The sequence below is a fragment of the Panthera pardus genome, unplaced genomic scaffold (genome assembly GCF_024362965.1).
Source record: "Panthera pardus isolate Hobbes unplaced genomic scaffold, ASM2436296v1 HiC_scaffold_16, whole genome shotgun sequence".
Lineage (NCBI taxonomy): Eukaryota > Metazoa > Chordata > Mammalia > Carnivora > Felidae > Panthera > Panthera pardus.
The window spans coordinates 119546010-119567670 of NW_026526721.1; the positions used below are offsets into that span (position 1 = coordinate 119546010).

Genomic DNA, 21661 nt, shown 5'->3' on the forward strand with positions numbered 1-21661 from the left:
AACTAGACAGCGACATGCCAAAGAATGAACCTGGACCACTTTCTTACACCAGACACAAAGATAAACTCAAAATGGATGAAAGACCTCAATGTAAGATAGGAAGCCATCAAAATCCTCGAGGAGAAAGCAGGCAAAAACCTCTTTGATCTTGGCCACAGCAACTTCTTACTCAACACATCTCCCGAGGCAAGGGAAACAAAGGCAAAAATGAACTATTGGGACCTCATCAAAATAAAAAGCTTCTGCACAGCAAAGGAAACAATCAGCAAAACTAAAAGGCAACCAACAGAATAGGAGAAGATATTTGCAAATGACATATCAGACAAAGGGTTAGTATCCAAAATCTATAAAGAACTTATCAAACTCAACACCCAAAAAACAAATTATCCAGTGAAGAAATGGGCAAAAGACATGAATAGACACTCTCCAAAGAAGGCATCCAGATGGCCAACCGACACATGAAAAAATGCTCAACATCACTCATCATCAGGGAAATACAAATCAAAACCACAATAAGATACCACCTTAAACCTGTCAAAATGGCTAACATTAACAATTCAGGCAACAATAGATGTTGGCAGGGATGCAGAGAAAGAGGGTCTCTTTTGCATTGTTGGTGGGAATGCAAGCTGGTGCAGCCACTCTGGAAAATAGTATGGAGGTTCCTCAAAAAACTACAAATAGAACTACCCTACGACCCAGCAATTGCACTACTAGGCATTTATCTAAGGGATACAGGTATGCTGTTTCAAAGGGACACATGCACCCCCATGTTTATAGCATCACTATCCACAATAGCCAAAGTATGGAAAGAGCCCAAATGTCCATCGATGGATGAATGGATAAAGAAGACGTGGCATATATATACAATGGAGTATAACTCAGCAATCAAAAAGAATGAAATCTTGCCATTTGCAACTATGTGGATGGAACTAGAGGGTATTATGCTAAGTGAAATTAGTCAGAGAAAGACAAATATCATTTGACTTCACTCACATGAGGACTTTAAGAGACAAAACAGATGAACATAAGGGAAGGGAAGCAAAAATAATATAAAAACGGGGAGGGGGACAAAACATAAGAGGCTCTTAAATATGGAGAACAAACAGGGGGTTACTAGAGGGGTTGTGGGCGATGGGATGGGCTAAATGGGTAAGGGGCACTAAGGAATCTATCCCTGAAATCATTGTTGCAATATATGCTAACTAATTTGGATGTGAATATTTTTAAATTAAAAATAAAATTAAAAAAAGAACATAGCACTCAATAAATAGTAGCTATTATTGCTATTGATATTATTTTCTGATCTGTAAAACAGGGATACTAATATACATAAGATCTGTATAAGAATTGAGGTAATGTGTGTGAAGCGGCTGACACCATACCCAGCACAGAGAACTGAATCAGTAACGATTCATTCCTAACCCCTCCTTCCTCATATCTATTCTGTTGGGTTCACCAAAAAAGAAGAACTGTTGGCTCCAGAAAACTGGAGAATGTCAACTTTTTCCTGAGACAACACCCTCCCCCACATCCCCCTCCCAATGGCTCAGGAGCACAGACTCATTTCTTAGGTAAGCTCACCATGCACAACTGCCCCAAGGAGATGAGACAGACTCATTTTAATTGGATGGGACACTAGTGTGTATAGGAAAGTATTCACTAGGAACCTCTTAGGAGAGGATCGTATGAATGAAAGAGACACAGCTTTAACCAACTGGAGGAAAGACACATTGGAGGGGGTATTTGTTGACTAATATAACAGAAAAGTCCAGTGGGCATATCTGGTGAATATGACTGGATCCAGATACTCAAAAGACATTGTCAGGAAATGTGTCATGTTCCATCTCTTGGCTCTTCATGGTGACCCTTGGTAACCAGCTTCACAAATGCAACAGACAGAAGGAACTTCTTTCTCAATAGCTCCAAGAAAATCCCTTGGCCAGAGTTCATTAGACCAACTTGAGCAAGGTGACCAACACTCAGTCGCTGAGGACAAAGGGATGGAGGGTGCTAACTGGCCAGGCCAAGGGGACATATCCACCTTGGAGCTAAGATATATGGATGCTGGGCAGGCAGGTCAGTAACAGGTCCCACCTGAATTCCATGAATTGAGTGAGTGATAAGTAGTTTATTAACAACAACAACAACAACAACAACAAAAACACAGTGCTAAGATTTTTTTAAAAGGCAGGAGTAGATGGTAGAGAAGCAAAATCTTCCACAGTATCCAAGATAGGAAGGCCTCGGTCACCTGGGCAACAGGAGGTCTCCAGGCCAGTGTAGCAGGCCCTAAAAATGGGAGGAACTGGTGTGTAAAGTCTAAGTAAATCACCCTCTTAGAGCTCTAGCCCTATCTGCTTATCATCAAGTGATTACCACAACCCATTACATTAGCCTTTCAAGACAGTCTCTAGAATGACTATGATTCATTTTCTTTACAACATTTTAGAAGATCTTACATTTTCATAATATAAACCAAGAACTGAGGTTAAAGCCAGGCAAATAGCCACCCAACCTTGCTGCTCTGTTTTGGACAAGCCATCATGGACAAGAAGGAGGGCAGAAAGCTGGTTTATTAACCCCATTTGCTTAAGGAGCCTTGTTTCTCAAAGGGTTCTATGAAATTGGGTAATGAAAACAAAAAAGAACTTTAAAACTCACAAGGTTTGTTCATCAGATCACTGTGCAGGTTCCTGCCAAAGTTGGCTACACTGAAAAATGGCCATTTGTTCCTAATTTGGGCTGTCTCATCTCCTGATCAGTCCTCAGTCCCTGGCAGTTTTCTAGTTTCCTCCCCAGTTACAAGCTCCCCAGTTACCAGAACAAGCTGTAAGTTCTTCTTATGAAGAACTTATCAAAGGCTTCTGAAGAAAAAAAAAAAAAAAAACTAAATAAATTATAGCCACTGGTCCCTTTTATCCACTGCTTTATTTCAAGAACTTCTGACAGGTTCAAGAGACACAATTTTCCTCACTCCAAAGGCATGCCAGCCTGTTCCATTCATGCTCTACCCATCCAGCTGCTTTAGAAGATGAGAGATTGAGTTTGCTTCATTTGTCTGGGCCGCCTTACAGAGAAGTTATATCATTAGCCTGTGACTCGCTAGGATAAGCCAGCTTTCTTCAGCATCTGCAGAGTACAGTAAATGTGGCTTAAATTAAAAATAGAGTGTAGTTCTGACCTGTTTGGCCATGGCTCTACAAAGCCTGCTTTTAAGGATGAAGTGATTCTGCACCAAATCAGCAAGGTAGACAAGAATATTGGTTCTTCACCCTGGTCATACATTAAAATCATTCAAAGAGATTTCTTTTTTAAATAACCATGCCTGAGCCTCATCCCAAACCAATTAAATACAAATCTCTGAGGTTGGGGCCTACGTTCTGGGATTGTCTTTTAAACGTGCAGCCAAGAACTATACAGCAGGGAGGATGCTGGGATTCTCAGGGCATCAGTCCAGGACATCATTTCTGATTCGTCCGCAGGCTGGTGTCACCTGGGAAAAGACGTCTGCAAGCCTCCTAGGAACTGTGTGTCCCATTCATTGTGTCTTGAGTACCTGAGGATGACAAGCTTGTGAATTAAAGGATCCTGAGGTCAGCTTTAAAGGAGGCCAAATCTCCTGGGCTTATGAGAAAAAAAAAAAACAAAAAACTGTCTAGTCACAAAGGAAGACAGTAACTGATAAAGGAAGTTTGTCACCTAAGCTATAAAATATCAGACCATTAGGGTATACTTGGCAAAATTTTGCAGTGACAGCATGTCAGGGCCTGGGTGTTTATTCTTCCCAGACTCTGACACTTAACTTGCTGTGTGACCTTGGCTCAATCTAGTAACCTCCCTTGTCAAGTTTACCCACTTGAGGAATGGGCATGGCCTTCTTGGCACTTAAAAGATCCTTTATATAGAAATAAAAGGCATTAGCCCTCATCTGAAATCAGCTTTTGATCTGTAATGGCTGAACAACAACAAAAAAAAAAACAGGAAGTTTTTCGTTTAATGACTTCTTTTTCATAGAAGTTGTTAATGATCTAGAGAGGGGCAAGTCCTCCTAATAAATTCCAACTTTGCCGGCTCCCTATCCCTTTAGTCCACTATTCCCAGAAATAAGGGACAAAAGTACCAAAAGTGCACAGACCAGTAAAGGAACTGTTCAAACCCCTTCCGTGTGTGGAAGATAAACGCTTTGAAAATTAAGTTGATCAGAGCCGCTCAGAACTGGCATACATTCAGGGTAAATTAGAGATTCAGAAGTCTCGACAATCTGATGAAAAACATAAAAACCCACAAGCTTTAAAAGAGCACCCCAGATCTACAGATATATTCATGTGTTGTCAAAATCTCTCTTTTGTTACAGAGAAACAGGAAATAATGATAGAAAGTGAGACAGAAGAGAGGTTATTAACCATTAGAAGGCCGCTTGAAAATAAAAACTGAACAGTATCCAATGAGAAAGGCTGGAATCAGGACTGATGTACTGATGCATCTTGGCATTTATTCTCTCAGAGTCTTCAGTACTTCTAGGTCAAGTGGCTAAGGTGGACTTAAACTCTTTATGTGACCTCCATTGTCAGAAGGACAGAACTTGCAAGCCGGCTGATTCATCCCTCCCACGCCCGGAACCTGGACCTAGAAGGTAATGATATTTGATTCTGGAGAGCACAGTGGGGTTCTGTTCATGTGCAGACAACTGAGAGGGAACACAGGCAATTTATATCCCAATATAAAGTCTTCTGTGGCAAGTACTGAGATGTTGCATCGAGTCTCAAAGGACCGTGTACTTTCTAGATTTATTACCATCAAAATGATCTATTCCTTCCTTCCTTCTTCTATTCACTCTTTCAGAAAACATACTGTATTTCTATCATGTGCTAGGCTTAATGCTAAGTATGGTGGATACAGAGCTTAAAAATAAATTCCCTTCATTTAAGGAGTGTGGTAAGAGTTACGATTAAGGAATGCATAAGGAATGAAGTGCAATGGAAGGGAACCTAACCCATATTTGAGAGTACAGTCAAGAAGGGCTTTATGGGAGTCAACTGAGCTGAAATGAATCACCCAATGAAATTAATAACCCAAAGAAAAAATTAGGAAGATTGCATTCCAGACAGAGGGAAGAATTTATGCAAAGTTCAGGAGATTCCCATTGATCAGAAAAAGTATTCAAGGGGTGCCTGGGTGGCTGAGTCTAAGTGTCCGATTCTTAGTTTCAGCTCAGGTCATGATCTCAGGGTTCATGGGGTCGAGCCCCATGTCGGGCTCTGTGCTGGGCTTGGATGGAGCCTGCTTAAGATTCTCTCTCCCTCTGCTTCTCCCCTGCTCTCAGGCAAGCATGCACACACAGTCTCTGTCTCTCTCTCAAAATAAATAAATAAACTTAAAAAAAAAAAAAAAAAAGGAAGAGTGTTCCAAGCATTCCCATATGGCTGGAGTGTGAGGAATTTGAAAACAAAGGGAAAAGTCCCTTTGTAGGAATAGAGGGGTGGATCAAATCAGGAAGGGTTTTGCAGGCCCTGTTAAGGAGTTTGGATTTTACACTGAGGATGGCGTGGAACCACAAACGGTTTTTAAAGAGGAATGTAAATAGATAAGAGCAACAGAGGGAAGGATGGATTGGTAGATGGAGAAAATGGAAACAAGGCCTGTTAGGAATGCTTATCACAGTAAAACTACAGAAGTCCACGGGCACTGGGACAGGAATGAGGGGACGGAGCATAGGGGGCAGAGGAGTGTTGGTGAATCCCTGGAAGTGAAGAGTCAGAGAGAAAGTGGGGCTGGGATGAGCTGCAGTTCTGTGTGGGGCGCCTGGGAGCCAGTGTGAGAGAGAAACCTCAGAGGAAAAGCACATTTGGGGAGAAGACACTGAGTTCAGTTTCAGTATTAGTTGCAAGCTGGGTCTTGCCAGCCGGAGACTGGGGACATCTGGGGCTGGGAAGAGAGGCTTGACCAACAGGAGAAACAGAGAACTAGAAGACACAAGATGGAGGGAGGTGCAATCAATCGCCCATAGAAAGAGTGTTGTGAGAACCAAACAAGGTCAAGGGCCAGATCCTCCCTTTGGGAACATAGGGGTTGACAGTAATGGAATTGGTAAAGGCTAATAATGAACTTAAACCCCCTCAAAATGCATAAACAGAACATAGCAGTGTTGGCTACCATTTCTCGGACACTTAGCAGGTGCCAGGCAGCCATGACTGTGCATGAGGGATCTCATTTCATCCTCAAACAATCAGGGAGGTGTTTCGCATTATGACCTTCATTTTTCAGATAAGCAGGCCTGGATTTATAGAGGTTAACAATCTCATCCTGGGTAATACACCAGTATGTGAAGGAGCCAGGTTTTGAACCTCGTTCTATCAGATTCGAACCTCTCACTAATGTATGGTGGTCTAATACCACACACTATTCGCAAAAAAGAAGTTTTCTTTTCCTCCACTCTACCAAGGCAAGAGGTAAAATTTAAAAAGCACAAACGTTAGAAGAATAAGCAATGATTTCAGGGCTAGGAGAAGCATGAAGAAAGATGGGGTTTACTAAAATCACATCACCACTGCCTCAGCCTCAACTTGCCTGTGCTGGGGACAAAAGGGGACCACGGGGATCAGAGAGATGTTTGTGACTCCAGTCCTCCCTTCCTGCATCTGACAAGCACATGCTGCCATTTTAGTATAGTTCGTGCAATGCAGCAAATAGTCATGCAGGGTGGGTGGGCCAGGGACCAGGATTCTGAAGAACAGCCAACTTCAAGGCAGAGTGGAGTTTTGCCAAAAAAGTGTTCTTTTCTGCAGCAAACCATCAAAAAAGAAAGTGCTGTTCACTTGTTTGACATCAGATAAGATGGTTCTCACACTTTTTTTTTTCTTCTTTCTTTGTTTTTCCTCTGGAAACCTGTATCTGCACGCAGAGCAGTCTGGTCTTGAACCTGGTTTTGTTTTCCAGGATTTGCAGCGTTCAGATGCAGGCACAGCAGGAGCCCACACTCATCTCGAGAGAGGGTCCTTGAGGGAGACTATGCCCAGAAGCCCCATCCACAGAGTCCCACTAAGGGCTGTGGTTTCTTTCTGATTTCACATGGCTGACTGGATCTCGGCATTTCAGGAACCAACCTTTTACAGCGAGTGATTTTCTTCACTAAACTCAAGACTGGCAAGCTCCTCTCTCTGTCTCTTTCTCTGCCTCTCTCGTCTGTCTCTGTCACTCTTGTGTGTGTGTGTGTGTGTGTGTGTGTGTGTGTGTGTGTGTGTCCGTGCACACATACGCCTCTTCACTCTTCATTTCTAGCAGTATCTTATTGCCTTGGTGAAGAGTGCAGTGAAGCAGAAAACAGATTCAGGAAGTGACAGACGACACAAGCATTTGTCCAATTAGCAATGAGAAAATCATAAGCACCGGTGGTGACCACTCATGTTGAACAGCCAGCTCAGCAAAGAGCCTTGCTCCACGTCTCTCCGATGTAATTAGAACCATTCAAGCCACGACTGACCAGCTTTTCCCTGCATTTTTAGTATATTGCAGAGCCTGCACTCTCTTGGACGTTAATGAGGAACATGAAGCCATCAATAGTTTTGATTAAGCCAAAGACTATTGCACTATTTAGATGTACCATATTTCATCCATTCTAAGACATGCCTTTTTCCTCCCACGTTTTAGCATCTTTCAAATCAAAATGTGCCTCAGAATCAAGGCAATCATGGTATAGTTGTCATTGCCTCTGCATGGCAAACTTGGTCACAGCTGTTTATATTGTCATCTGAATTTCAGCTGAGTTCAATATGTGGTTGCAAGGACGGGTGTTGAGGTTCAATGCCATTTAAAAGTCTCTCAAAAGATTATCCTACATTTTGGCATTCAAATAATGAGCTATTGTGTGTGCATAAAGAAACAGAGGAGTGGGGTGTAAATTGACATTTGTGAAGCAAATATTTGTTGTTATAGGAACAACTGCAATTCCATACTTTCTCCCAAAGCAACAACCAACTGCTTTCAAGACCTAAAAAAAGAAGAAATCCACGAGAAATGAAGCAGTTATATTTGCCCCACACCAACAATGCAACTGAAAGCAGTAGTAACAGCAGAATCCCTTGGAAGAGACGAAAGAAATTTCAGAGTAGCAAAGGGCTAGTGTTACAGATGCAAGGGCCACATACAACTACTTCTAGGACATTATGTCAGAGTTTAAAACCACTTTTTTAATCTTAGAAATTCATAAAATAATGGTGAATCTTATACTGTGTGGTTTCTTAGGTCTGATGAAATCTAGTATGTCCAGAATAACTTTCAACCAATAAAACCCACAGCTACCCATTAAAGTGCCTGAGAATTTGTAAAGGGTCAGTCTACATCCAAGAAACAGTAGCCACTTTCAGACTTGGATTTGAAACAGAGCTAGGCCTCAGTACCCAAAGGCATCACCCACCCTATTGCAGATGTCATCAGTTGCCATCTCATACCCTATTTCCCCTGCTAACAGAACCCTGAGTTGATTCAAGGATTAGGGAGACTTGTACTTCAGAGGAGACCTGGTTCTCCTCTACCCCAGAGAATTTTCATTAACCAATCACAACATGATGGTCTCTTCTCTTTCCCATTGGTTATTTTAGGGGTGGCATGTAATACAGTTTCGGCCAATGAGATATGAAGGAAGGGAAGAGGGAGGGTGGGATCTTAAAAACAAAGATGCATGAGAAGGAAAAAATAAGGTGTCTTTTCCAACTCTGGGCTTGGTGATGCCTGGAACTACTGCAGCCATCTTGCAACCATGAGGAAGCAACTGAGAGACAAAGACACACACTGAAGATGACAGAGACAGAAGATGGAGACGGCATAAATCCTTGATGACATCACTGAACTACTTTCTTTTTTTTTTTTTTTTTTTTAATTTTTTTTTCAACATTTTTTATTTATTTTTGGGACAGAGAGAGACAGAGCATGAACGGGGGAGGGGCAGAGAGAGAGGGAGACACAGAATCGGAAACAGGCTCCAGGCTCCGAGCCATCAGCCCAGAGCCTGACGCGGGGCTCGAACTCACGGACCGCGAGATCGTGACCTGGCTGAAGTCGGACGCTTAACCGACTGCGCCACCCAGGCGCCCCTGGACTACTTTCTTAAGCAAGCCTAAAGACTGGTTTCTGTCTAGTTTCACTGCTTATATGGGATATTAAACATCTTTATTATTCAATCCACTGTCAGTAGTTGAATCTTCTATCACTTGCACCCAAAGTCACATAATTGATCCACCCCTACTTCCCTACTACTGCCATGATACCTCCCTCCCTTCCACACTTCTTGAAATATGAATAACAGCTTAAAGCAACACATATTTATTATTGCACAGCTTCTGAGAGTCAAGAGGCCAAGAAAGGCCTACTGGGTCCGCTGCAAAGCTGAAATCAAGGTGTCAGTCAGAGGTGGGTTCTCATGTAGAGGCTCAACTGGAGAAGTTTCCCCTTCCAATTTCCCTCAGGCTGATGGCAGAATTTGTTTCCTTGGCTATAAAATTAATGACAGCTTGCTTCTTCAAAGCCAGCCTTGGAGATAGCAAGACAGTCTGTTAGGGACATGGAATCTTCTATAATTGTGGGAGTGACATCACCTTTGCCACATAGTGTAATTCTATTGTATTCTATTGGCTAGAACTAAGTCACAGGACTCACCTATACTCAAGGGAAGAGAATTACACAGGGACATGAACACCAGAAGGCAGAGGTCACAAAGTCATCTTAGAGTCTGTCCAACTTACACGGTTAGTTAGTGGCTCTCATGGAACTGGAGACCAGTTCTATCTTATCCCAATATCCATTCTCTTTTAGTTTAACTATGAAGTGTCAAAAATATAAGAATACGTTTCTAAAAATGTGGAGTCTTCTGAAAATAGAATATACTGATGCGGAGGTCCTAAATTCTCTGTTACTAGAGATGGCTATGCTTAAGCCGGACCATCACTTGAGGCAGATGTGGCTGAGGGGCTTACCTTTAGCAAGAGTATCATGGGGCAAGATAGGGAAAGGAAGTTGTTGAGTTAGGTGACTTTCAAGGTGCTTCAACCTCGCACTTCTGATTCTTTTAGGCACATCATGCAATCACAGAATGTTAGGGTTGGAAGGACTCTTTGAGATGAAGACCCTGCATACAGATGAGGAAACTGAGGTATAGAGAAGTCAATGCTTGCTTCAGTCTCACTGAAAGTTGCTGGTGATAGAAACTGAATAGACTTAATACCTGTCTTCAAGAAGCTTATAATATAACAGGGAGAATGCAGTAAAAATAAAACATAATACACAATACACAAGTCCTGTGATGAAATTATATGTAAGATACCCCATAAAGCCAGATAAAGAAAGAAATGTCAGGAGCAAGACAAGTTGTGGGGGCAGATGAGTGGGTTCGATTCATACCAGTGGACACTGAGTACTTAAGGGACATCCAGGTGATGATGTCTGGTACAGGGCTTCTCAAACCTTAATGTTCACACAAACTTACCTAGAGACTGTTCAAATGCAGCTTCTGACTCAGCAGGCCTGTGGTGGAGCCTGGGGTTCTGTATTTCAAACAAGCCCCCGGGTGATACAGATGCTGCTTATCCTCAAAGCATAATCTGAGTGGCAAGACTGAAAAGGCAGTTGTATAATCAGATCTCAGATGTGTGATCTTCATTCCTCTCCCCCTCATTCTATTGTCCACTCTCTGAATAGGGACAAGACTGGAGGAGAGACACTGAAGGAATTTCCATACAGGAGCACCTTCACCAGAAGGCCTTGTAACTAGCCATGTTACCTGGGAAGGGAAGATGCCTTCTAGTTACTGCAAAGAACCCATCCACCATTTCTTACCTTCAACTCACATTTGCTAACCCTCCTTTGTGAAGGAGTACAAAAATGAATGACTTAGCCCAGCACTGCAACTATTTAATAATGCAGATCATTGGGGCACCTGGGTGGCTCAGTCGGTTAAGCGGCCGACTTCGGCTCAGGTCATGATCTCGAGGTCCGTGAGTTCGAGCCCCGCGTCAGGCTCTGTGCTGACAGCTCAGAGCCTGGAGCCTGTTTCAGATTCTGTGTCTCCCTCTCTCTGACCCTCCCCTGTTCATGTTCTGTCTCTCCCTGTCTCAAAAATAAATTAAAAAAAAAAAAAAAAACATTAAAAAAATAATGCAGATCATTGTGCCCAATTAGCCAGGAATTGTGGCCTTGAGGGCAGGTGATGCAACTGACAGGTTTCAATGAGTGCAGACAGTGAAAACCAAAAGAAGATGGGGCGGGTAGGGGGGATGAGACATTAAAAGGAGAATCAGGGCTGAATGGAGTGGAGGCCAGAGCTAAAAGACAATCTCCTAAAATGTCCTTTGTCTCTTTCAGACAGCACCTAGACCCACTCCTGATAAGTTACAAATGTGCAGAGTCTATGATCCTATGAGACCATCTTCTCCATCAGGCACTCTAGGTCCAGGGCCTGTGTCCTGTAAGTTCTTCAGAGATCTACAAAAATGTTTGAGGCCAGAATGTAAAATCACGGGCTCCCAAATATGAAAAGAAGCCAGCAAAATATAAATAAATAAATGTTTATTGCCAAAATACAATATTATTTTAATCTCATTAATTGTTGAGTCTAGCATTCATAAAAATTTCATCACATCAAAAAACCACTTGTAAGTGAGTTTTGCTCACCTTGCAAAAACTCCTGAGTAGGCATAATGATTGCAAAGAAATCCTAGTAAATTAAGTATGTTTCCAGTACCCAGTAATTTCTAAAACATCAGGCAGAAATCTTTTTATTAATATACCAGTAAAATATTTATTTTTTAATGCAGACTTTGGTTGGGGTATATATTAATACATGTAATGTTATGTGAGATCTGAGACCTGGTACTGACCATAGAAAGTGTCAGTTCTGGGGCGCATGGGTGGCTCAGTCGACTGAGCATCCATTAGCTCAGGTCATGATCTCACAGTTCATAAGTTTGAGCCCCGCATTGGGCTTGCTCCTGTCAGCACAGAGCCCACTTCGTATCCTCTGTCTCTTTCTTTCTCTCTCCCTCTCTCTCTCTCTCGTCTCTCCCTGCTCCTCCCCTGCTTGTGGTCTCTCGCTCTCTCTCAAAGATAAATAAAACATTTTTTAAAAAAGAAAGTATCAGTTCTTTGTGAAAAACTAACTGAAAGGAAGATAGATCCCCAGGCGACAAAAATGGTCTGGGTGAAAATTATGGAATTTCTAGGGTTTCGTTCAAAGTAGCCTAATGATAAAAGAAACAAATTAATTCGCTCACTGAACACTTGTATTGACCATCCACCATGTGCCAGGCACTATTCTAGACAAAGGGATGCAATAGCAAACAAGTTAGATAAACCAGCAGATAACAATATACCTTGAAACAGCTCACTAAACCACACTCACCCCACCCTTCTGAGGCAGGGCCAGGCGACCTGACTAAAGAGAGGCCTCCATCATACCATGGGAGGCCACGATTGCTTCCTCAGAGAGAATGAAGAAAATTCTTATTAAGTGCCTACTTTATGGCAGACTATGCAAAGTGCTATCTAATTCATTTCTGTTGAACCTCCTGACAGCCCCATCATGTCCCTTAGTTCTCATGTTAACAGCAATGAAACCAAGGCTCAGAGCACCTGGCCACCTGCCCATGACCAGATGGCCAGTTAGAGAGCAGGTCACTTGGGATTCAAGCCCAAAACCATACCCCTTCCTTCTGATACCATTCCTGGGGGCCTGCTAGCCCTGACCACTTCATATTTGGGAAGCTCTCCAAGATGGCATGGTAGGTGAGAGCCAGAGACAAGGGGCTGTGCTGTTCATGCTCTGCCTCTCTGTCATTACCTGGGGACAGGGTCCCCACCCAGGCACTGGCTTTGGCAGAGAACCCCGACAGTGCTAAATGTGCTTTGTCTCTGTGTTCACGTACCAGCCCTTACATAAACACCTCTCTGGCCTAGGGTAGAGTTATCTGGAATCTGGGGACCCCTCCTATCCCTGTCCTCCCCAACCCCTCCAAGTCCTTCAGACGATAGCTGTGGCTACAACAGTGCTTCACCTTGGGCTCCAAGCTTAAATGTCCTTCACATCCCTGGCCAGCACAGCAGAGAACTCTTTCCTCCCTCTGTGTCATCAGGGGCCACAACCGGCCTCTCCCTGATGGTGTTGCTCAGGCAGCGTCTTGTCCTCTCTCCTCCCTAAGCCCACTGCTTTTCTAAGGTGACCTCTGTGCCTGGCTGTCTCTCAGGCCGGGATGCCAGAAGCACTGGGAATAGGATTTCCTTCAAGAGCAATTATCCACTGGGCCTTAAATGCTTACTTCCAAGCACCCCTACCCAAGGGTCCTCCTCTGCAGGCTGCTGGGGAAATGCTGAATGACCCCCACACCTGTCTTTGGTGTCCCTTAAAAATGAGTGAAGAGGGGTGCCTCGGTGGCTCAGTCGGTTAAGTGTGCAACTTTTGGTTTCGGCTCAGGTCATGATCTCACAGTTGTTGAGTTCGAGTCCCACACCAAGCTGTGTGCTAACAGCTCAGAGCCTGGAGCCTGCTTCAGATTCTGTGTCTCCCTCTCTCTCCTCCCCACCCCTCTCTCGCTCTCCTTCAAAAATAAACATTAAAAAAAAATTTTTTTTTTAATGAGTGAAGAAAGCAGTCAGCCTTCTGCTTACTTTTCTGGCTTTCATTCCTTATTTTTTCCAAAGTACTTAAGTATGAAGAAAGAGGCAGCAGTAATTACATTTTTTTTCTTCCTGTGTAAAAGCTATTCTAGAAAGCTTGGAGGGTTACACACACCAACATAAACTAACACTCTTGCGCGCTCTCTCTCCACTCCCCCAACTGGTTTTCTTAAGTGGACAGACACACTAGCTCCAACTCAATATCTGTTCTCCTTGTCTTCCTGCATCGTGTCTAAAGCCTCACCTCCAAGCTCCCTCGCAACAAGGCAGCTGCAACAGAGGCCCCACCTCGGCCCCCAGCTTCCCTTCATCCTGAGAGGATTTTGGACAGGGCGACAGAGATGGGGTAGCCAAAGCATGATTTCCAACAGTGAGATCCATCAGTTTAAAGAGACCCTACAAACCTCATTCCTTTAACCTATTTGGAATTTATTTTTATAAAAGATACTAGATGAGAGTCCTCTTTAATTTTCTTCCAGACAGATAGCCTGTTGTGCTCACGTTATTTATTAAATCAATCTCTCTTCTTCCACTATGTTGAAATACCACATTTTCATATATAAAATTCTCATTTAAAATAGGATCTATTTCTGAATTGTCCATCTGTGCTCTGATCTATACAGCTGTCCTGTTGCTTGTATCATATTGATTTATTATGGTGGCTTTTTCGTGTTTTAATACCTAGTAAAATAGATGCCGCCCTGCTCTGCTTCCCTTTACACTTTTATTGGCTATTCATAGGCACTTTTTTCCTCCATATGAAATTTAAGATCATTGTAATCAATTTTCCTCCCAAAAGCCTTCATTGGAATTCTAATTCGAATTGCACTGATATATTAATAGTGACATAATTGATTTTATATGATACTAACTCTTCCATCCAAGAACATGATGTGTTTTTTCATTTATTCAGCTAATTTATATCCTTCCATCTCACATTGTCATTTATTCCATGTACATAGATTCTGTCCTTTTCTTATCCATATTTTAAATTTTTTGTTAGTGTTATAAACAGAATGTTTTCTCATTTCCATTTCTAGGTTCTTATTTCTGGAATAAAAAAAAGCTTGTGTCCAGCATTACCAAATGCTCTTATTTGTTCTAGAAATTTTTAAAACTAGAATTTCTTGGTTTTTTAGGTTTGAAATAATATGATCAATTTAGTTCTTTTTTCTCCAATATTTAAACATATTATTTTATCTTAGTACATCCAATACAATTTCCAAAATAATATTCAATAATAAAGGTAAGATTTGGCATCTTGTTTCTGAATTTCATTGACTTGGCTTTATCATTTCGGGACTTAGAACGATGTTTCCTGTTTTGTTTTTGTTTTCTTTTGTTTCTGTTTTTTAGAAATATAATTCTAAATGTTTATTTTTTTGTTTGTTTTCAGAGAGTCCAAGCATGGGGAGGGGCAGAGAGAGGGAGAGAGAGCATCCCAAGCAGGCTCCACACTCAGCAGGCAGCCCCACACAGGGCTTGATCTCTTGAACCCTGAGATCATGACCTGAGCTGAAATCAAGAGTCAGACGTTTAACCAACTGAGCCACCCAGGTGCCCCATTTCCTATCTTGGTTTGAAAAATAGTCTTAATCATAACTAAATGATAAAAGCCTCCTTTTATTGCCATTTATTTAGAGTGTTTTTGTAGGAATAACTGCCGGTTTGTTTTGTTTTTTTGGTTTTTGGTGGGTTTTTTTTTCTTTTTTTGGAAACCCTTTTAAAATACTCTTTAGAAAATGTCCTTTTAGCATCTATTGCTCTGATCACATGGTTTTCCTCTTAATTTGTTGATCTGATAAATTATACTGATAGATTTCCTGATATCTAACTACCCTTGCCTTTCCTACTTGGTTGAAATATGCCATTCATTTGATACTTTGCTGTATTCTTTTGCTAATATTTCATTTTTTATTTTCTCAGCTATATCTGTAAGTACTGTTTGTCTATATGTTTTGCATACTAGCTGCGCAACAACTGAGTTTCTGGGTGCCTGGGTGGCTCAGTTGGTTAAGCATCACACTTCGGCTTAGGTCATGATCTCAAGGTTCATAGGTTGGAGTCCTGCATGGGGCTCTGTGCTGACAACTCAGAGCCTGGAGCCTGCTTCAGATTCTGTGTCTCCCTCTCTCTCTCTGCCCCTTCCTAACTCACGCTCTCTCTTTCTCTCTCTCAAAAGCAAATAAACATTAAAAAAATTTTTTTAAATAAAAAATAAGTAAAATTTTTAAAAAACTGAGTTTGATATTACCACTATGGTGACTTCACTAAATGAATTTGGGAGATTTCCATCTCTTTTCTATGTATGATCTGTAACAGTTTTCTATGGTCAGAAATAACCTTGGCATTATTGTTCTATAAGGTTAAATATTTTTTAACTGTTGAAATCATCCGACCCTGGTGTCTTTTATATTAGTAGATCTTTAAGTGTTGTTCTAATTTCTTCCACAATAATTGTTCTGTTCAAATTACCCAATCTTTTTTGGGTCGTATTTGGAAATTGTATTTGTCTGGGAAACCATCATTTTCTTCTAGTTCAGGTCAGCAAATAATGTTCATGGGCCAAATCTGGCCCGCCATCTATTTTTCTACAGTCATTGAGCTAAGAATGGTTTATAAATTTTTAAATGGTTATTTAAATACCTACATAATACCCTTGATTTACCTCTTCACTTGGAAAGCCTAAAATATTTACTGCCTAGCCTTCTGTAGAAAAAGTTCACCAGCCCCTTTTCTTGATTTTCACATTGTTTGCTGATGATTTGCATATGCCATTCTCTTACCGTTTTAATCTGCATTGTCTGTAACCCTGTCCCTTTTCCTACTCCTGATCTTATATATTTTTGCTCTCACACTTTTTTTCTTAATCAGGCTCATGAAGAGTTTATGTAAACATTATTAATCTTTTCAAAAATCTAGTCTTTTTAATTTTTTTTTAATGTTTATTATTCTTGAGAGAGAGAGACAGTGCATGAGTGAGGGAGGGGCAGAGAGAGAGAGGGAGACACAGAATCCGAAGCAGGCTCCAGGCACTGAGCTCTCAGCACAGAGCCCAATGCAGGACTCAAACTCACAAACCATTGAGATCATGACTGAGCCAAAGTCTGACACTTAACTGACTGAGCCACCCAGGCGCCCAAAAATCTAGTTTTTATATTTATTTGTACATTCTACTCTTTTGATTTTCTATTGGCTGTGTTACCACATTTCATCATTATTTTGGACACCACTAAGAAAAATAAAACACTTTCACATAATTTAGGACATAAGGCCTTCTTATCACTTAGAATATTATTTCGTACTTATTGGAAGAGTTTTTGAAACTCATGAGGCATAAATTTTAATCATATTTCTCTTGTGTATCCATAAAAGGAAAATACAGAATTGCTTAAGAGATTTCTAAGATGTCTTCTCCCCGAGAACCCAACTCTTTTAAATCACTATCCACTCACTCATTAATGTTACCATTTTCCCATACAATACTGTCCTCTGTGCTGATGACACTGCATTTTTTAAAAGAGTGATCTCCCAAATTGCTGATACTTGTTCTACAAGTTTTGCTGTAGTTCTCTGTTACTGAAAGTGTCATTCAAAATATTCAGTCATGAAACAGTATTCATATCCCTTCCTCAAATAGTGTTTAAATGGTTTTTTGACTGACACACCAAGGGATTGCCATCATGCTACCAGAAAGAACAGCCAAGTTCTTACATGCACGAGCAATAACAAGGTCATCCTGCTACATGGTCAACAGAAATTGAGGACGCACTCTGATTTCCAAGATGTCAAAAGAAAAAATAAAATGGGTCTTAGAAACCATGAAATATGGTAATTCTCACTTCCTGGTTTATTTAGGTTAATTGGGGGGGGGGGTCCCCCTTTTTAAAGAGAGGTAATATGTTTATTTTTAGTCCTTCTGTATTAATGAAGATACTTGAGGCTGTGACTTTTTCTATGAGAACATCTTTTGAAATGAGGTCTAAGTATAAAGCTATTTTTTTTTTTGCTTTTACATAGATTGTAAATTACAGTTTTTACTTTTGATTGCACCAAGTATTTTCTGTTTATTCTTATTCTCCATGTAGCAATATTTTGGTTACTCTCCAGTATTTGCTTTCTTGTGTTGTTTTGTTTTCACCAGTATTTATTTTTAATTATACTGGATTATGACTATACAACTTGTGTTGTAAAATCTCTTTTAAAATATAATAAGGAAGGGTGCCTAGGTGGCTCAGTCGGTTGAGCGTCTGACTTTGGCTCAGGTCATGATCCCATGGTTCATGGGTTCGAGCCCCACATCAGACTCTGTGCTGACAATGTGGAGCCTGCTTTGGATTCTCTGTATCCCTTTTTCTCTGTCCCTCCCCTACTCACACTCACTCTCTCAAAAAATAAATAAGCATTTAAAAAATAAGAAGAAGAAATAAAATGTAAAAAGGTATCCTTTTTGTAACATATGTAGCTAATTTTTTAAGTTTGTATGGACATACAAAAATGTATAATACTCATTTGAAGAAAATTAAACTGATATTAATTAAACTAAAGTCCACCAAGAATTAAAATCAGTTTGATAATTTTTTTCATTCAATTCCCCATTGTCTTTATTTTTTTTCTAGTAGTTATGAAAACTAGAAAATTAAGAAATTTCAAGAAGCCTAGAGTTTCTGGGTAATATGGAAACTTAAGTAGGCTGGGGCGGGAGATCCTTTTCAGGTCACATGGTGAAGTGGAAGTCAAGGTGTAACCACAGCATTAGAGGTCAGGCCTGCAGGTGCTCTTGCGAGCTTGTGACTGAGAAGGTCCAGGAGGAAAGCTTCTGGGATCCTGGTAATGCTCTGGATGTTTGGGGTTGTTTGTATTCATATGCCAGGCACATTCAGTTTGCAAAAACTGTATGATGTTTGTACATTTCTGTATATATTTTAAGTTTTTTTAATGCAACCACGAGATAGAGTTATTTTGTGTCATTTCTTCTTTCCTTATTCCCTGTTCTCTTCAACAAATATTGATCTAAAAGAAATATTGATTCCACCTTTAGATCTCTGTCTGTGAAAACTGCTTCACGTATCCGCTCCTTCCTTTCTTCACAGTTCTTTTCCCATGTATTAATCAGGATAATTTAACCTATGGTTTAACCCAACATTTCTGTGGCTGAACTTGCTCCCACAAAGCCCTGAACAGGTCAGGAAAACTTCCTCTGTCCTGTCTCCATCTAGAAAGCATTACCTTTAAACATCACAGCAGCAGAGAAAGAGAAATCTGGAGCATCCACTTGGTTTTTAAGAGCCAGGTCTGCAAGTAGTATATCACTTCTGCCCTCATCAGATGACCAGAATCCAGTCACAGAACCCAATCAAACCAACCCTAAGGCAGGGAAGGGGGGAGGGCAGGGAAAAGGCACTTTCATTTTGCTTCTGGCCACATGCCTTAACAGCCTAGAAGAGCAGTTTCACACACCAACCCTGCAACCTTCCCAGCTGTTCCAGATATCTCTTAATCCTGCAAACCAAGCTCTTAAACTCAAAACTGGTACCTTTATCTTCATCACAAAACCAAATGATGTAAGTAAACCTTGTGCTTCATAAGGAAAGCAAAAACACTCCACTCCTTGTCTCTAGTTGGGTTTGGAGTGGGAAATACGTATCTATTTGATTATTTTTCTTGGACATTCCTTGGTACTTGTCCAATTTTACCTTTGATATTCCCATATTTTTTAAAAAACTTTTTAATGTTTACTTATTTTTGAGACAATGCAAGAGACAGAGTGCAAGCAGCAGAGGGGCAGACAGAGGGAGACACAGAATCCGAAGCAGGCTCCAGGCTCTGAGCTGTCAGCCCAGAGCCCGACGTGGGGCTCAAACTCACGAACCGTGAGATCATGACTTGAGCCAAAGTTGGAGGCTTAACCGACTGAGCCACTCAGGCACCCCTGATATTCCCATATAACCAATATGTTAAAAGAACCAAACTCATGTGATATAATAACAAATGGCTTGATCATTTTCTCCTCCTACTTATTCAAACCCATTCTGAGGGGCTAATTTTTTCCCCTGCCCACAAGATGAAATTTAAGGCAAGTCTCATGGGTTTATGGTCAATCATCACCAATTTAAAAAAAAAAGCGTTTTAGGTACTTGTAGTCATGAAAATGTTCTCAGTTCAATAATTAAAATATCTAGTCCTAGGTAATAGTTGTAATATTCAACTCCATTTAGAATGAACTCTTTTACCTGTCCCTTAGACAGACATGCTTTGAGAAGGAAATAGGTGTGATCTACTCTTTCTATTTCTTCATCTTGGGCTTCTGTTCTCCTCCGCTATTCTCTACCTCTTCTAGGCTTAGCGTGTAGGGAGAGATAAGCAGTGGAAACATTCTTACTAGACAGGTACTGTCATGAGTTGGTGCACAACAAAGATTAATTCCAGCAAGCCTGGAATACACCTGAGCTGTTTTACTCAAAAAAGAAATATACACCAGCATGGCATTGAATCCTGGTCAAGGCACAGTTAATAGTCACTTTATAGCCATGTGTCCAAGTTTTGGGCTGGTTGGTACCAACTTGTCAGCATTGTTTAATAAGAATGAGGTTGATGATTTGCACCTGGTCCTAGTGAGACCCCCAAAAGTCTCAGCCATTGGAGCTGGTTGCATACCAAAATATACCTACATGACCAGCAGATTATAAGAAACTATGGCCAACCGAATAGCCAAAGCAATCTTGAAAAAGGAAACCAAAGCAGGAGGCATCACAATCCCAGACTTCAAGCTATACTACAAAGCTGTAATCATCAAGACAGTATGGTACTGGTACAAAAACAGACACTCAGATCAATGGAACAGAATAGAGAACTCAGAAATGGACCCACAAATGTATGGCCACCTAATATTTGACAAAGCAGGGAAGAATATCCAATGGAATAAAGACAGTCTCTTCAGCAAGTGGTGCTGAGAAAACTGGACAGCGACATGCAGAAGAATGAAACTGGACCACTTTCTTACACCAGACACAAAGATAAACTCAAAATGGATGAAAGACCTCAATGTAAGACAGGAAGCCATCAAAATCCTCGAGGAGAAAGCAGGCAAAAACCTCTTTGATCTTGGCCGCAGCAACTTCTTACTCAACACATCTCCAGAGGCAAGGGAAACAAAAGAAAAAATGAACTATTGGGACCTCATCAAAATAAAAAGCTTCTGCACAACAAAGGAAACAATCAGCAAAACTAAAAGGCAACTGACAGAATGGGAGAAGATATTTGCAAATGACATATCAGATAAAGGGTTAGTATCCAAAATCTATAAAGAACTTATCAAACTCAACACCCAAAAAACAAATAATCTGGTGAAGAAACGGGCAACAGATATGAATAGACACTTCTCCAAAGAAGACATTCAGATGGCCAACCGACACATGAAAAAATGCACAGCATCACTCATCATCAGGGAAATACAAATCAAAACCATAATGAGCTACCATCTCACACCAGTCAGAATGGTTAACATTAACAATTCAGGCAACAACAGATGTTGGCAAGGATGCAGAGAAAGAGATCTCTTCTGCATTGTTGGTGGGAATGCAAGCTGGTGCAGCCACTCTGGAAAACAGTATGGAAGTTCCTCAAAAAATTAAAAATAGAACCACCCTATGACCCAGCAATTGCACTACTAGGCATTTATCCAAGGGATACAGGTATGCTGTTTTGAAGGGGCACATGCACCCCCATGTTTATAGCAGCACTATCCACAATAGCCAAAGTATGGAAAGAGCCCAAATGTCCATCGATAGATGAATGGATAAAGAAGATGTGGTATATATATACAATGGAGTATAACTCAGCAATCAAAAAGAATGAAATCTTGCCATTTGCAACTATGTGGATGGAACTAGAGGGTATTATGGTAAGCGAAATTAGTCAGAGAAAGACAACTGTCATATGACTTCACCCATATAAGGACTTTAAGATACAAAACAGGTGAACATAGGGAAGAGAAGCA

The 21661-nt window shown here is 41.0% G+C and overlaps 1 long non-coding RNA gene across 1 annotated transcript; it reads left to right on the forward strand.

The window, feature by feature from the left end:
* Positions 1 to 4100: 4100 nt before the first annotated feature.
* Positions 4101 to 7154, forward strand: LOC109260471 (uncharacterized). The gene is made up of 2 exons (XR_002077061.2): positions 4101 to 4636; positions 6940 to 7154. It is a non-coding gene; the product is annotated as an uncharacterized LOC109260471 (long non-coding RNA).
* The last annotated feature ends 14507 nt before the right edge of the window (positions 7155 to 21661 follow it).